Here is a 15,798-nt window from a genome sequence, read left to right on the forward strand (position 1 = left end):
GGGTACATTCATTGCATCAGAATTTATAGATGCAGAGTTTTGCTTGCCCTCAAAATACGTTATATTTGCAAATCGAACATACTTCACATAATTTTAGAAAAAAGGAACAAAATCAAGTTTCATAATTTCCTTTAAGAAATTCCGGAGTCGTTATTCGCTGAATATGGAGTACAACAGAAAACGAACAAGAAAATAAAAGGCTGGACCACACATTCAGTAAATTCTCAAAGTAATACAAGTCTGTTTATTGAAGATTTCCCTCGTGATACATATGGGATAAGAGCAACGACCACATATCAAGAAGACAGAGTTGCCAGTTCAGTTCAGAATCTGGAAAAAGTAACAGCAACACGTCTTTCGGATAAAGGTGATACTTTCTAGATCTAGTTTTATATTGAGATCGCTATCTTCGTACAATAGACAAAACCTTTAAATAATATTTCTTGTTTACTATTGCAATTTCTGTTCAGTGTATAGCGATTCCCATAAGTTAACAAACTTGAACACAAATCTATCCTTCATGAAATTGTCAATCAGGATTCTCAATCGAAATCAAATGAAATGACTGAATTTCTAATCGAGTTTGATCAAATGTAAAGTTTAAATTTAGGCCAAATGCATCCCACAAGATGCTAACGAGAAAGGAGGTTGATTCAAGATTACATCAAGCTTATTTCAGAATGAGTGAAGAAATAAAAAAAAAAACAAATATATGTGACAGAAAAAAACTGTTTCTTTTTGCTGAATTACCTAGTATCTTTGAAAAGAGTACTAAATTCGTTCATATTTTATCTAATATGAATTCTCTATATCTCGTTCCTAAATTATGTTTTTTTGCGTTCAAAAGTGGGACTTTGCTAGTACTCAGGTTCTCCTGAGCACACTGTTAAAATAAGGCAAACTATTTTTTTATAAGTGAAAATGTTTTTTTTTTTGGGAATGAAGCTTCTTAACCAATAGACCCCGTGCGAATCTAGAAACTTTGATAAAAATTTAATAGATTTTCCTGGCGATTTCAGATCGAGATGTAGTTTTTTTACAAAGTTGTATACAATGAAATTGTCTATCAGATTCTCACTTTTGGTAATACAGGTCGGACTCTATTATCCGGGGATTTCAAAAAAAAATCCCACCCCGGATAATCGAATCAAACTTTTTTTTTGCATTATTTTATGAATTTTTTATTTGTGGAGAAATGGCAAATAAAATGGTCAGGGGTAAATTTCCCTATTATGGTAAATGTAAATGTACCTACTTTGGCCCTAGCCGATTTTTCAGACTTTTAGGGTGTGATTTGTATTTTCAGTTGGTTTTCATTTATTATTCATATTGGCAACGAGTTAACGGTATGTATCAGTTGGTCATGGTTATTTGTGTATGTATTCTAAGATAAACTTTTTAATAAGTTGTGTCCTTGGAAAACAGGTTAAACTTGATTACCCGGGGCTTCAATTTTCCAAGGTAAATGATTCAATTACTCGAATACCAGAAAAATAAAGTTAGTAAGTAAACAAGGGGTCGTCTGTTTCTTGGCTCCAGTTTAATTTACGTGGTTGTGTTACATATCACAGCTAACATGACTTTTAACCCTCATCCTAGTTAGAAGAGCGCGTGTTGCGCCCCCACAAAGAGATCCTCGTCCTTGTAGCATCATTTAGTTGACAAATATCATACCGGATTGTCAGGTAATAACTACGTGTGTAGTCTTCTCAAACTCTCCGACTCATACTTGTCACTAGCGAAGGACTACCAGGTTACGTAGATAATGGGTTCCCGGCCGCCTCAGCGGGAATTGAGGGAAATTTAAATTAGAAAGTTTTGGCAGTTTTCAATAATATTGCTAGGCTAGGAAAATATTCCAAAATTTCATTTTCACCATTAACTGAAACTATACCTGGCAGCACTGCTTCAGCGGAGCCGAATCAGATTATTTGTAGTAACTTCTGTTCGACTGATAATATTTATAACTTTTAGTGCTCAAATGAAAGATCTTAGCCGCTTTTATTAGCCTTACAAAAGTTATAGTCATTTAGAAACGTGGTTGTTTATCAACAAGAAGGGCATGAGGGGGTTAAAGATGCCATTGGAATTCTGAGCAGGAATCAATTGTTGAAGTGGATAATGGGAGAAGAGCAATATTGTGTCAAAGTCCACTGGAACTCAGAGCAGGATATTTACACCGGATTTCAATGAAAGTAGGACCATGATTCTATCAGTATCTGGAATAAATCATTATCTTCAGCGGAATTCTATCTTGAGAACACCAGACATTTAAGAAGCTCTTCTCTAGAATCCTGCATCAGAATTCAGAGAAAAAACCGCAGAAATACCAATGAATACTCAATCAAAATTCTGAAATAGATTCCATTGGGATGCTAAGAAAATTTCGATCAAAATCTTAGAAAGTATCCAAACAGAATCCTGAGAAGCATGTAATCATTATCCCAAGAGATAGCCAGAAACCAACCGAGCAATGTAGTTATAATGACATTTTATGTGGCCTGCAGTAACCGATATGTTTATTACGAGAAAAATGTACTTTTAGTGTAAAATAAAAAGTTGCATATTTGGCAATACTGGCGTTAAAAATTTATTTATTTTTTTGAATTTCTTAAACAAATCTTAGAAAAAATTATCTTGCTGATTGATTCTAATGCAAACAGTACCAGAAATATAATCCGAAGAAAAACAATTTTTTAAACAATTTGTTAAAATTAAGAGTGTTCCCATGGACTGAGGGGCTGTTCAAACGAAACAACAATTTAGGTTTTTATATATTGGCTCTAAATGAACAATTTCTTCAAAACTGGTTCCAATCCATGAAGGTCGATTCCAAGTTTTGGTTTTTTAGGTCACTTTGCGCGGAGTAACCCGTATATAAGCTATTTTTGAGGTAGGTCAAAACTTGAGAGGAGGGTTACCCCAGACCCCCCAGTTGCCCGAACATATGTTCTATTGACTGCACTAATCGAATTAGCACTATAATAAGACATTATAGTTGATTTTTTTTCAAAACGCTTATTTTCTCCGGATAATCGAGTCCCCAGATAATCGAATCCCCGGATACTCGAATCCCCGGATAATCGAGTCCGACCTGTATTTGAATGTCTAAAGTACTACCTAGGGGCAAAATGTGAACCAGTTTCATTAAAAAACCTAAGCTTTCAAACAAAAAATCTTTAAAATAAAAAGTTTTTACTTTCAAATGAGAGGGTTAAGCCCATTCTATCGCATGCTTCACGTTTGTTCTACCAAACACACCGTGTCACCGTCACCTCTGTAGAAGTACAGTACGCTTCAATTTTGATATACTATCTGAAATTGGAAAAGAATTGACTTTCTATCGCTACAGTTTGCGATGAAGTGGTGTGTCACCGACTAGCAAGACCAACATAGGCTCAATACGTGGTGACAACGTTTCGATGTGTGTTCAGTAGTTTCCCCCTGGTAGAAAAACAATGTTTGAACAACTACCTTCACACGCACTGCTACGGACTAGAGAATGTTCAACGTCCATTCAAGTGCGGTGTCAAGCGGAAAATTGATGGACCAATCGCACATCGTGTGCAGTCATCTACCCAGTAGGTACTAAAAGTTAAAAAAAAACTAAAAAAAATCATCTGAAAGTTGGTGATTTATTATTTCATTCGATTGACAGATATGATGAAAGTGGCATAACTTTATTTATGGTTAGATCTTTGCCAGTGTGCACTGCACAGTGTGGTCTGACTGCATTCACACGTTTCTGGAACACGCAAAGCTACTATGGTATTCAGGTGTCCTTCGGCCGGCAATAAATTAAACAAGTTGTTTTAACTCTTTTGCGTTATTTACCATTTGATTACAGTTTTTTGTCATAGAAGCCGAATTAAATACATTCAGTTGACTAAAACTCGAACGATCCTTCATATGGTCTAAAAGATTCAGATAACTTTGCCCTGTCTTCATTCAAGCAAGTGGCAAAACTACAACTCTTCCCAATACGAGGTGATTCCCAAATACGGCAACGGTTTCTCACATCGGACCGGCTGTGCAGTGTGGAACTGATGGCGAAAGTTTTCCATGCATTTTTCGCTTTCGTCGAAGCATTTTCTCGTTCAAACTCTTTTTCACACCAACGAGTTCAATCTATTTTTCGTTACTTTTGCTGTATGCTTCGATTCAAGTTGGTGAATGTTGGCGGATTGCGTGGAAGGATCGGTAAGGGAAGGGTATGGTGGTGTTTGAAAGCACTTATATCGGAATTGAGAATAAACTATACACCGTGCACACATGCACACACACACATCCACACTCAGATGCACAGTAAATCACCGCCGACAATGCCCCAGATGGCAGTGCTCGGGGAGAAGGGAAATGACCATCCGGTGGAGTGCTTCCGGTACTTTATGATCTCACTACTGGGGCCGTGGCAGCCGGCAGTCAGCAGTGCAGTGAGAATTTGGTGTTAAACGGTGTATAGAAACGGATAGGCGTGAAGAGCTCTACTATCTACTGTATTGAGTGATTCAATTCTGTTGGATGGATGGAATGGGATAAGCAATGTTCGGTATAAACATTTCAGATAGAAGATAGCTTCTGATTCACCTTCTCTGCAGCAAGTATCTTTCGCCTAGAATATACATTTATTTCGTTAGATGGAAGAGGCACGCTCGAACAAACATAGATGAGTTTTCTGTTCGAGTACTTTTCAGACGTCTCCACACTTACTTCAAGGCAATCCTGTTGGCAGAATTTAACAGAATCCATTTTACTAAGACCCACTTACAGCCATTGTTCATTGGTGCAATTTCAAGACTTTCACGATCATATTTACAGATGGATAAGATTGCAAGTCGTTTTTAGCGTAATGCAGAGGTGAAGCCATTTTTTTTAATCAAATGAAGCATGTTTTCAGGATCAAGTTCTCTCCAAATCCACCCATCCAGCTGAAGTATATTAGTTCCATGCAATGAAGTCCTGATGTTCCTATGACGCAAGCGACAGTGAACCGTGAGCTGGTACATTAGCACAACGCTCCGTGGTCTGTAGTTGTAGTCGGTATATTAACCGAAACCTCTGAAACTTCCATCCCGCATCTCTCACAAGCTCCACATACAGTTGTAACAGTTGTACTTTATTCACGAGTGCGATTTTAATTGCATTTAAATTAAATTTTCTCTCAGGCACATGTGGAAACGTGTGTATTTTCAGAACTTTGGTTACCCGTCTCCCCAACTTCCCATACTAGATCACAGCTTTCGAGCCCACATGCGGCGCACCGACTGCTGCTTCCTTACTACACAGACTATAACTGGTTGGTCCTTCCAACCGTCGGTTTACAGAGGATGAAAAAGCATTTTACAGTGTGCGCCGCTTTTTGTTGCTACAATCTTTGTGTAACAACATTTCCGAAGCAAATGAGAGAATCAGAAGAGGGCGTATGTTGCATGGAGTGTGCACTTCACCCGTTTTGTCTCGACACACTCACTATCATCACCCAGCATCCGTCACCCAGCTCACGTATATATACTGCCAACTATACAACGGCAGCTGCTACTTCTGCTGCCACACTATGCAAACGTTGCAGAAATATAATAACAAGGACATCAGCGCATCACAATCTATGCACTTTTTCCCAAACAAACCCCTTTGCGTTTCACCTCCCGGGTGCAAGTACCTACCTATCGTGCAGCAGAGTGAAACAACAAAATTTTGTGGGAATGCAAACGCTTCCAGTGCAGTTCAGTGTTAAAAACAAAACCGTGTGGTGCTTCATCCCGTCCTAGAACCTGACCTTCTAGTTCGTCCGACTTGACGGTTAATTTTCCAGCTGAACTACAACTATCTTATCGACTTGAGGAATTCATTATAGGTTTGTTTTGACGACTGACGTACTTGGACCAAAAGCGTTCCCAGTTCAGTACGATGTGCCAAGAGTAAAATTTGAGAAGTCAAATTAAGATTTTTTATCGTATCAGACTAATGCCCTTCTGATAAATATTGATAAACGAGAAAACATTCTGTATCGATTTTCTTGGCTATTTTCGGCAAATTTGAGACTAAGAGAAACGAAAGCAATGAAATTGAAAGACGGATAGGTATTCTAGAGCGAATCAGTTATAAACTTAGAACGGAAAACTAGAACTAGGCAGGCTCATATGGGCATGATCGAAAGGAAATGTGAAGAATTTTTTGCCTTCTGCAGAGTAGGAGTTGGGCGTTCCACCCAAGTCTACCGCATGGTCTATGGTAGAACATAACTCATCATCATGTTTTACCGCCGACGCCGGCGTGCTTGATTCCCCGCCGCGAAGGAAAGTTTCCACGAGCAGCAGTATGTAGTATGAGATCCGACGGACACTGAATAATTTTTGTTTTTATTTATTTTATTTTGAACATCTTTTTATTCAATTCGTTTATTTTAAGGCACGTTTGTCCAAGCTTAAATGTGTAAATTTACATTTTACATTTGCATTTTTCAATACTAGGGGATTACATATTACATTTTTTATAATGAAACTAAGGAAATTTTACAGCTATCTTATACATATACAAGAGTGGATAATACACTATTCGTAATTCATAAATTACGTAACGCAAAAATTGCCCAAGATTGAATCGCCCTCCCCCCATGTAACAAATTGTCACAAATTTCTCTATCCCCCTTTCCTATTACATAACAAATCCTCTGAAAAAAAGTTTCTTCTGTAAAAATATGTTACGTTCTAGCTTACTCCCCCTCCCCCATATGTAACAATATGTCACAATTTGCCGGACCCCCTCCCCCCTAAAAGCGTTACATAATTTATGAATGGTCCCTAAGATAATGGGGGTCATTTAGTGCTACGTTTTTATAGTAATACACTTTAGGACTTTTTAGCAGGATGATTATTGGAGCAATTAATGATTATCTAAGGGTACAATTTCACAATAATCTTAAAACTAGAAACAAATAGAGAAAGTTACTGAATTTTGATTATGTTGGGCATTTCTTAACGAGATTGTGTATTTGACAACTAAAACTAGGAAAGGCAGAGTGGATGCGATGGTTGAAAAATATTAACTTTCAGTTTCCGGGAGGTCAACGGCATGGATTTCAGACTCGGACGGATTTCATCAGAAAGCGGGCAGGCTCTTCCAGACGATTTCGTAGTACGGTTCAGATACGGATCGGTAACACACCGAGTTGCGCGTGTGATATTTGTGCCGTAGGTCTCGAGCTTGTTAATTCATTCGACAGAGATGTTTCGTGTCACCTTGAAATCGCAACAAACTATCTTTGATGTAGGGTACAGGCGGAACAGGGCACTTCTGAGAATGATAAGAAAAATGAAATGGCCAGTTAAATCTGTATATTGATAGATTGTAGGAAGGTGTATACTAAGGACATGGTGCAGCTTCTCAGAAAAAATATAGATAGAAACTGAATCAAAAGCCCTCCTTATATCTAGAAAAACTGATGTCATCTGTTCTTTGCTAGCATAGGCCATTTGAATTTCTGTTGAGAGCAACGCGAGTCGTTCGTTCTTTTGTCTTTGCGAAAGCCAATGTGTGTATCTGACAGTAAGCCATTTGCTTCGATGCAATTGTCGAGGCGGAATAGAATAATTTTCTCGAACAACTTCCGGACACAAGACATACAATCGGTCGATGCGGGTTGTGGTCGCAGGCTGGTTTTCCTGGTTTTTGGGTGGCGATGATCTTCACTTGTAATGATGGACAATGTTACCCTCAAGAAACTTAAACGCTTGTTAAAAAAATTCAACAAACGTCTCTTGGCAGAGTCCAGCAGATTCTTCAATAAGTTGAATGTGATTATGTCTGGTGCTGGGACTTTATTATTACATGATAAGAGAGCAAGTGAGAACTCCACCAGCATGCTATCGCGAGGGGACGTTGTGCGGTAGATCTTCTGTTCCGAGACGGAATCTGGACAAACCTCCTTGGCGAAATCGAATATCAAACGATTTGAATATTCCACGCTCTCGTTAGTACTGTTTCGCTTTCGTATACGCTGAGCCGTCCCGCAAGGAATGCTCATCGATGTTTCTCTCGTTAATTCGTCAACGAACCGGCGCCAGTAACAGAGTTTCTTGGCTTTTATTAAACTCTTCATTCGCGTGTCTAATGTCACGTCTATCGATAGCTAGCGGTAAACCCGTATACGTCTGAGCCCTCTTTGTCCCATCATGGTTTGGGAGACCGTCTGAGTCTGAGCATGAATCGCGGTGTCGAGAATCAAGCCAATCAGGAGTCCATGTACTCTTCCTCCGAAGAAAGCTTTTAGTTGCATTCGATTTTGCCGGATATCGCGGACGCGTAGGTTTTCTAATCAATGTACCGCGTGAGGTGATACGAAACATTGTATTCGGTGGTCCTGAACCATAGCAATAGTAATTACCATTGGCAGATGGTCACTGCCGTGGGGAAGAGGGATTACATTCCACATGAAATCTAACCGCTGCGGTTAGATGTCGATGAGAAGCACAAGTCTAAAGCGCTCGGGCGCGCTGGAGGAGCAGGAATCCGTGTCATTTCTCTCGTTTTCAAAATGGTCATATTGAAGTTGTCGTAAAGCTCGAGGATTGAGGCAGATCGATTATCGTCATGAAGGCCACCCCATGCCGTACCGTGAGAGTTAAAATCACCTAATACTCGGTAGCGGAGGAGTTCCGTAATATCGCAAAGCCGTCGGTGGTCGACTGAGGCTCCTGGGGGGGATGTAGGTGAACGCAATTTAAAGGTGTCTTTAATTTTAGTTTGGCTAGCGACAAGTTTAATGCCTGGTGCCGAGGAGAGATTGATTCAATTGAAAGATGGCACTTTTTGATCTCCAAAGGTATTCCTTCTTAAGAGTCCCCTCGATCCAAGCGAATAATATTGAAATCGTGAAAGTTGAGATCTATTTGTGAAGCTAGCAATTCATATTGATTCTTGTTGGGTTTGTAGATTGGAATGGTACTGAAAGTAGTACACTTTCAATTTTCTACCTGGATACACAAAAAAATTCGAACCGCTTTCGAAAAATCAGCGATTTACATTAAAACGCCGCTTCAAACAACATATCTGGCTACGCCATTGACTTTCACCGTCTTAAACCGAACTACCAACTATACCAGCAGAACAACTAGAAACGAGCCTTCAAGCTTGTGATTTTTTAGCCATGTAATAATAGAATTGTTAGGTATTTGTTTACAGTGAAGCCCCCGATTTTGTCTACCCCCCTTTTTATCAGCTTTTTGACCCGATTTTGTCAGCTTCATAGGAAGATTGATAGTTGGAAGTTTGATGTGCTCTAGCAGACGAACCAAGTTGAATTCGAGTAAATCCTTTCATGATCATATTTTTTTATCTTAGAGATCCGAAAAATACAAAAATAATCTTTTTTTATTTTTCTTGAAATTTTGCACTGTGACCCCCTTAAGAAAAATTTAAACTAAATAATCAGAAAGGGTTATGAGGCTATATCTAGGGACTAAAGAAGAACATTTTAAGAACCTCGGTTTATTAAAAAGAAAGGAAAATATATGTCCCGATTTTGTCAATGTCCCCGTTTTATCAGCCTAAAATTCACCAAGGGGCTGATAAAAACGGGTTTTCACTGTATTTCATTAGTTCAAATTCAAAAAAAATGTTGATATTCAGGCTTCTAGCGATTTATGATCGACTTTACATATGGACAAGCCGCAAGCTTCGGCCAAAAAATACAGGATAAATAAACTTTCAAAGTAAAGAATCACAATAATTGAACAATTGCCTGGACTTTTGAAAAAAAATCAGATTTTAGTCAATTCAGAACGTATATCGATTTTGTATGCTATATATGTTATTTTCAGTTATGTTAGGAAAAAAACTTAAAATTCCAATATGCACTCAGAAAAAATAATTCGCGGACCCCCAGCAACGACTTCGCGGCCCACTAAGGGTTCTCGGAAGTCAGGTTGAGAATCACTGGTCTAGCATATCTCAATGTTTCTTTCTGCACTTTATCAGAAAGAATTTCGCATTCGTGTTGGTATCTATGGCCTAGACCTGGTAAGACCTGGTTGCCAGAAGGTAGACAGAAAATTGTCGTTTATACCCTTTCTCATTTTTCGACAGCTTTCAGGCTTTAGTTGGTTGGCGAAAGACATGCTGGTTGGGCGTAGCTCATGAACAGCGAAGAATGGCCGCGAGGGTGTTTAAGCATTTTCTTTCGGTTGCTGTGCTGTATCCCTTCTATCAGCGGTGATGTATTTTTGGTTCCCATTCCATTCATTTTGAATCCTTTCTCATAATAGGGTTAGGAATTTTTGGTTTGTCCGTGCCTGACCTTCTCGGAGTTATCTCTCATATATAACCGTGGCAACCGAGCAGAAACTATTTATAACTGAAAGCTTTTGTTCTTATTAAATGAAAAGATTTGTTGATAATTGCTGCTCGACAGAAGAAATTTATAATTGTGGTTGTTTTCGTTTTTACCATTAAATTGAACAAATCAGAGACAGGAAGCTCACCGCGTTGATTGTTGTACCGTTAGGCACCTTTTTTTCTGACGGCTTGAAAGCTGCACCCATGTTGGTATGCTAAAACATGTTGCTACCCTGCCGGATGAGTCCACGTCCACTTGATACTGGAAGCAAGCACATTACTTATCGTTTTGAACTATGTTAATTATTTGTTTTGCTGAGAATTGTTTGCAAACAATTATGGGATGAAATTTTGGATAATATGCAAGTGAGAAATAGAGAAGAGTTTGTTGTGGAAAGAGTCGACTTCGGCGGGAAAGCTTGGTAGCTGCACTGTGCATCGGATACGACATGTGTGTGTCTGGTTTATGTTTCCCTGATGTTCCCCTGTGCGAGCTCCAATTGAAATGCAAATGTTTGTCTAAAAGTTAGGCGATTATTTGCATGTATATTTGCCTGTTTAGCATACATTTGCATGTATGCCTGATGGTCTGTGTGTGAATCTCGTCACACTACTTAGCTGCCACACATGTTGGTATTCGCTGGTTCGGTTGGGCCTGGTGCTGACTGCCGAAATTTGGATGGTTGTGCTGCAGATTCTATATGATGAGCCTCTATCTAGTTTTACAGTGTACGGAATAATTAGACTTTTCTGGGACTTTTTGCACTAAATGAGACGGTACAGTCGATTGTTGATGCAAAATGAGGGTTTCGATTCTTCTATTGAAAGGTTTTACTAATAGTGATGTAAACTGTCGTGCATGACATAAATTTTTTTTTCATAAAACGTTTATTTGACACGGTGTTTGACAAAGCTTTTTTACGCCGGGGTTTTTTTATATAACATGTTACAAAAGTTCTTAAGTCTATCACGTTATAATGAAAGTTCACTTTCTAATGCTAACACTGAGGATAATCATCATTTTGAATATTTTTATTTATAATCTATTTTCTTGAATTTCATTGTAAACCTATTGATAGTTTTTCTGTAATCTTTGTTTATTTTTTTTCTTTATTTATATCGTTTTATCTAACTTAACTAACTGCGAAGAAATCTAAATTGTTTGTGGGTAGCAAGGGTACATGAAATAATTAGTTGGCTTTCAATTGATACTTTAAATAATTCTCTTTGTGGTTTTGTAGAAATGGCTGATTCGAAAGATTCTTTATCTTTATTTATTTTTTCCCTGTAACGATTGTGACGCACGGGCCTTGAATTTCGCTTCCGAATTTTTACAACTCCTGATGCATAGAAACCTATCGTAGCACCTGATGAGAGTAATTTTTACTCCACTATGGAGTGTACTGCATTCCATTCAGCGAACACCACTCTTCAATATAGACTGTATCCTCTTGGAGCACAGCTGAATCGAGTCCCGAAGCAATCGAGCAAAAGATTTTCAGATCATCAGCGTAGAGCAGTTTTTCAGACTTTATGCGGGTGCAGAGATCGTTGATGAATAATATAAAGATAAGTGTCCCTAGGTGACTTCCTTGGGGGACACCAGCTACCGTTTCAAATACCCTTGAGCATGTGGTGCCGATTCTAACAAAAGCGGAACGTTCAGAAAGGTAAGATTGTAGCCATCTGGTTACCCACGGAAGAAATCCAAAAAAAAAATCCATAACCGCAATGTTGTGCGGCACCTTGTCGAATGCTTTAGCGAGATCAAAATATCTTGCATTAACTTGCTGGCGCTTCTCGACGACTGGAACTAGAAAACTTGTGTACGTCATCAAGTTCGAAGTGGTCGAGCGTTTCTTTACGACGTCCTGATGTTTATCCATTATGTGCGAAGGTGCAGCGTACATCGCATTTTAAACAATCTTTTCCAGAACTTTGGCCAGACAATTCAGAAGCGAGATCCTTCTATAGTTTTTAATATTGTGAGTATTTCTTGCCTTCTGGATAGGAACTATAGCAGCTTCTTTCCACACACTTGGGAAAACATTTTCCGTGATCGAGCGCTAGAAAATAATGCTTACTGGTAGATAAAGCTCTCGGGCACAATGTTTTATGAACAAAGGGGGCAAGCAATCCGAACCTGGCCCTTTCAACGGGTCAACACTGGACAAAGCTCTCAAAACATTGACATCGTAATTCTTCTACCAGCCATCTACACCATGAAGGTGGTGTTCTTATTGCGATAAAAAATGTGAATGTTTGGAACAGGTTGTCGCGTTTCCCGGTCGGTCATTATTTATTTGCTGCATTTATCTGAGGCCGAACATTGATCCTGACTTGTATAACATTCACTCCTCCGCGGTTTAGGGCATTCTTGATAAAACAAGCAGGTGAGACAATGTACTTGTTGTTGGTATTCCTCATGTCCGGTGGTCTTTCGATGACGATCTTAAGTGCTATATACCAGAAAATGCGATATTAGAGCAAGAGACGGCCATCACAGAAACTTTGGTTTCTGATGGTTTATATCAAATCTGCTCTCTTAACATCCTCGATGAAGTCTCATCGGCCATTGGTGCAGTCAATTGGCGTGATATGCTGAATGGAAACGATGTGGATCAAGCAGTTTTGGTGTGCTACGTTCTTTGACATGATACACTTATCTTTTCTTGTTTTCATGTGTTTGGGTTATTGAACTTGGATATTTCTAACTCATTTTCACTAATACTAGCACTAATAGAAAAAGTATGGCACTTACTGTACTTTTTTTCTTTTCATTCGACAGCCAGGAAAATTTTACAGAGAAAATTGTAATACCTTTCAGTTAGGTGACTTTAATATTCTTTTAGAAGTAAATTAGTTTAAAGTTAGTGTTATTATTAGCATTTTCGTTATTTTTCTTAAAATAGCAAATAATGCACATCACAATTATCATCGTCAAAATAATTCACCTCAGCAAGTTCCACAATTCTCTTTTTGACTCCATTCAATTATCTCTTTTTGTTTCGACGCATAATCATTTTTATCACTTCGTTTCATATGCAAAAACAATGATTTAGAACCCACTATATTTGTGGTGAGGTCATGCTGTGTTAGTAATTAAATAACAGTGAAATGAAAAAATATGGATAAAGGGTCAAATAAGTTATAGAGACTATTAAGGGACACCAAATGAACAATCGCCAGGATAATTTTGTTGATTAATAATTAGAATAATTACAAAACTCTTCGAAAAACGCTAATTGCTAGTAAAAAGTCACTTAGTGCACTTAACTAAGAGATATTTGTACAAGAATCGATATAAAATTGTCTCAGCTTTCCAATGAAATCTTGGAAATAACGATATAAAACATATTTTTCAGATTAGTGTCTTTTAAGCACTTGCAAGTCGTTTATAGGAAAAGTTTAGTAGTGAAATTACAATGAAATGAGAAGATAGGAATATGATGTTGAAGGACAAATTATGAATCGTCCCAAAACCCAACTTTTGGATGATAGATATTGCTATAAGCATAATTCATTATTTTGAGAAAATTAACAAAAACCTTATCAAAAACACTTTTAACCATTATACAACTAAAAGATAATTGAAACTAATTAACTAAAAGATTTGAGAATATCATTCAATAGGAAATTTTCTTACCTTTCGAATGGAAATTTGAAATACAAAGTATACTTTTCGAGTTAAAGGTATTTTAAGACAATTCGTATTTTTACACAAAAAGCTGAATAACTCTGTAACGGTTGATTTTTGATGATATGTGTAGAACAATTTTTTTCTCCAAATGTGACAGTCAATCACCCCTCAAGAGGTTCTTTACCATGAACCAAACACCCTGTATCATCGCGTTGCCAAGTTTCAGTGAGAGCAATAATGTCGTAATCACAGGAGGTAAGGGTTTTCGTTCTTATTCCACGGACATTCTGGTAGTAGACGGACAGGAAATCTTCAGAGGTCAAGTGTGGGATATGAATGGATCAATGAGAATCGGAGCTTACTTGGATGTTAGCGGTGTCTCCACTGTGACCAGGGGTGGAATTTGCACCGGCTCGTCCTGTATCCTCAAATTCGCGAAACCGAATACCTATTGGCCATGTATCCGCTGACATAGCTTTTGCCTTAAGACTAACTGGCATGCTCACCTTGTCTGCCTTCACTTCCTCAGAATCCAGTCTCGTACGCACCATTTGCAGTACGATGTCGTCCGGTACCAGCGGGTCAATTCCGGAAAGACATAACCAGAAGTTTAGTTCGTCGTTCGCGATGGCCGCCGGGCGGTGGGACGTGCTACCCTCGTCGTTGTTGGTGTCGCGCAGTCTCAAATGAAAAAATGAATGAAATGAATAAATGAAATTAATTAAATGAATGAAATGAAAAATAAACGATGTAAAGGAGTTATAAACATAATAGAATGAATTAAATTGTCAAACGAATTTTTTGGGTGAAATTAATAAAATTAATGACTGAAAAATATAATCAGCTTATTAAAATGAAGACTCCGACTAAAATGTATGAACTGGCAAAAATGAATAGAATGCATAAAATGAAAATGGTGAAAAAATAAGTTAAATAGAATAAAATGAAAAAAAATAAGATAAATGGAACAGATAAAATGAGCTCAAATGAACTATATGAATAAAAATATAGCTGAATGAACGAAATACATAAATGATTGAATGCAATGAATATAGATCAAAAATTAGTCAAATATTCAAAATCAATGAAATATTAAGGACGAATAAAGTATATAAAATTAATAAACTGAACAAAAATGAGTATATGACATAAAATTAAGTAAAGTTATTTGAATAAAGTAAAAATATCTGAAAAATGGCTAATTAATATACAACGTACTTAGAGGGTTCCCATTCATTTTTGTTTTCACTTTTTCGTTTTAGTTTTTTTTTACGGCGTTGTTTAAGCTTATCTGGCATTTCTACTTTATTGATGGACCTTAATTTGGGGTAATGAGCCTATTTTGGCACTATTAGGAAGAGGGCCGCACTATTTTTTGTACAACAATGAAACTATATTATCTATAACCAACTGGTAATGACTAGTTTCACATCAAACATCGAAATGAGACGTCGCGAAAACACGTTTCGCATTGACTATGCGCATCTACCACGAAAGCCGTCTTATGATGAGCTTCACCATTTCGTTAGCACCATTTTGGAATTACAGAAAGAGCAAGTAGTGCGAATCCAACCAAGCCGAAGTCTTGGATGTGCGTTCATCAAGGTCAGTGAACTCGCCATAGCGCAAAAGGTCGTCGAAGAACACGATAATATACACGAGACAGAGATAGATGGTAAAACCTACAAACTACGAATCACGATGGAGGACGGAGCTGCAGAAGTTAAACTCTACGACCTTTCCGAAGATGTCACGAACGAGGAGATTATACGATTTCTCGAATCGTACGGGGACGTACTCTCTATCCACGAGATTTTGTGGGACGA

At 38.0% G+C, this 15,798-nt stretch overlaps 2 protein-coding genes across 4 annotated transcripts in view; one reads left to right on the top strand and one right to left on the bottom strand.

Moving 5' to 3' along the window:
* Window positions 1-15,798, top strand: part of LOC131689305 (uncharacterized) — a 237,287-nt gene that overhangs the window by 15,614 nt on the left and 205,875 nt on the right. The window lies entirely within an intron of this gene.
* The window catches only part of LOC131689303 (thioredoxin domain-containing protein 15), a 229,001-nt gene continuing 220,477 nt past the window's right edge, over window positions 7,275-15,798 (bottom strand). Inside the window, exon 4 of the mRNA XM_058974293.1 lies at window positions 7,275-7,293. The gene's annotated coding sequence lies outside the window, so the exon portion shown is untranslated. The remainder of the gene's footprint in view (window positions 7,294-15,798) is intronic.

The sequence above is a fragment of the Topomyia yanbarensis genome, chromosome 3 (assembly GCF_030247195.1).
Source record: "Topomyia yanbarensis strain Yona2022 chromosome 3, ASM3024719v1, whole genome shotgun sequence".
Classification (NCBI taxonomy): Eukaryota; Metazoa; Arthropoda; class Insecta; order Diptera; family Culicidae; genus Topomyia; species Topomyia yanbarensis.